This window comes from Chelonoidis abingdonii, chromosome 3 (genome assembly GCF_003597395.2).
Source record: "Chelonoidis abingdonii isolate Lonesome George chromosome 3, CheloAbing_2.0, whole genome shotgun sequence".
Classification (NCBI taxonomy): Eukaryota; Metazoa; Chordata; order Testudines; family Testudinidae; genus Chelonoidis; species Chelonoidis abingdonii.
Window position 1 is genome coordinate 135,606,645 of NC_133771.1, and position 2,444 is coordinate 135,609,088.

Below are 2,444 nucleotides of genomic sequence, written 5' to 3' on the forward strand. Positions count from 1 at the left end.
ATACGCTGCTCCCTTACCCCTTGTAACTATCCCCAATAAAACTTTAAATTGATTAATTTTAGTTGTGTGTGTGTCTGCAGTTTGCATCGTGACCCATACTCTCCTTGCATCTCTTACCTATATAGTCTATTGCCACGTGCAGCCTGGTAAATAACAGGCCTGCATTTCCTTTCGCCCCTGTGAATACGTGGCAATCTACACCTATCAGACTTCTCACTTAAAGAAGATGACTAACAAAACTATATTCCTAATTCCTTTAGTACGCAGAACCTGCCAACACCTTTAAAGTGTCTTTTTACTATATAAAGTGATTCTGTAAGATTCTGGAGAACCATGTTTATTGTGGTTTGTGGATTTAATTTGTAAGGAGAAATACAAGTATTTTATTTCCTAACTGCCAGCACAGCAAACTGGACTCTGTGAATCAAGCTGCTTAGTCATCATTACCAGTAATAAAGTTTTTGCAGTTCCAGTTATGTCCTAAGAGATAACTGTGACTCCATATTCTTCCAGTGATTATCCCAATTATATTTAATTTATTTTCCTTCACTTTGTTTTATCTTATGACATCATATTGCTTTTTAAATTAGTTGTAGGTGTGTATATGCCTGTTGGAACAACTGCTGCTTTATACCATATTATTCTTTAAACATAAGAAAAGCATTTTAAGAGCTCAGTCCTGCAAGGTGCTGAACATTCTGGCCCCAATCCTACTATTTTGGAAGCAATCACGTGCTTAACTTTAAATGTGTGCATAGTCTCACTGTAGTCAATGGAGCTATTCGGATGATTCAAAATAGACATATGCTTAGGTGCTTTGCTGGATCGGGGCCAGAGTGCTAGGTCTCCCAATTCAAGCCCACTCAACCCCCTAAGCTTGCTCTCAAGTGGCTATCCCAAGTAGTCACAAGAGACTCAATATCCACACTATTTTAAGTGTGCTAGTAGCCCCATTAGCATGTTTGGCTACCCAGGCTTGGGGGCTTGCTCCCAGCTGCAGTGCAGACATACAGAGTACAGAGTCAAGCCCTTGCTTATAGGGTTACTTCTTCAGTGGTCATTCTGTTGTGCAAAACAGCTAGTTCCTGTGAACTCTGTGAATCTTAATCCCAGCTGGTTTTGGATCAGTGAAAAAATAAATTTACAGTGTTGCAAAATTGTTAACTGTGTGTACCCACATGGAGATCATGATGAGTTGGTTTTGAGTCACCATGGCCGGGATCCAAATCTCATTGGATTCAATGGGAATCCTTCCATTAACTTCGATGAGAGGTGGATCAGGCCCCATATATTGGTTATACATAGTGTTCATTTACATTCATTTATTGTATTAGGCCTTAGTTACAGCTGGTTTTCTAGTATTTGTTTTACTAGTGCTCAGCTCAGAATTCATTACTTGCTATAGTAAATTGTAACACAACCAGTATAAATGTTACTGTCATAATTATCCAGGAAGCCCATGGGAAATATTTTACTACAGAATGGTAGCTTTTAAACACCCCTAAAACTATCCCTGAAGTACCCACATGGGTAACTTAGAAAGAGTGTGCCCTTTTCCCTCCTTCCATTTTTTTCCAGGCTCAGTAGGGTTTGGTGGCTCGCATCAGTATGAAACTGACTTGCAGACCTTAGCTATAGATGAATGCAATCTTGGAGGAACAAGGCGTGATAGGATAGTGATCATTACGACCCTCATACACCTCAACTCGGTTTAAGGGCCTGTGTGCCTTTCTGTGTCCTTCCTGCTTCTCCCACTGATTCCTGTTGCTTGTCACAATCCCCCTCCCCGCGCTCAGTCATTATGTAACAAGCACTGCCACACCCCGGGGACCTAGAGGGATGTCAGTCTCTTCCCACTATCGATGAAAAGTCCCAGCCGCAAACTGGACGCGCATGCTGCACTGGGGCTCCTGGGGCGGGTGGGCTTCAGCACCCCAGCCCGCGGACAGCTCCGTGCGCCGCGGGAGCCGAGGGATGGGGAAGGAAGCGCAGCTCCCGCAGGGCGGCTCCATGCCGGGGGAGGAGCGGAAGAACTTCTCCCCTCCGCCCCGCCCCGCCAAAGTCTCATCGCCTGGGGCGGGGCGGCGCAGGGCGGGGCGAGACCCGACCCCTCCCGCTGGCGGCTCTCCCAAAAAGGCTCTGTGACTTTAAATACGCCGAGACCTGCCCCTTCGGGGTGGGGCGTGGGCGGGCCAGGCTGTTCGGGGCTGCCATATAACCCCCCCTCCTGGGTGAGGACTGCGGCTATAATTGGCTGGATGTGGTATTTGGAGATGCTGAGCTGGCTCCTTCCCCCCATGTTCCTGCACACACACAGGGGTGGGTTGCGCGGGCGGCAGAGGGAGGCAGGGCTGGGCGGCGGCGGCGGCTCTGCCACTCCCTGCCTCCCTGCCTCGCTGTCTGAGCCGCTCTCGCTGCTGGGCTGCTGCCTGCGGCCGGGCGAG

At 47.9% G+C, this 2,444-nt stretch overlaps 1 long non-coding RNA gene across 1 annotated transcript in view; it reads left to right on the forward strand.

Moving 5' to 3' along the window:
- The window catches only part of LOC142046593 (uncharacterized), a 782,351-nt gene that overhangs the window by 225,462 nt on the left and 554,445 nt on the right, over positions 1-2,444 (forward strand). The window lies entirely within an intron of this gene.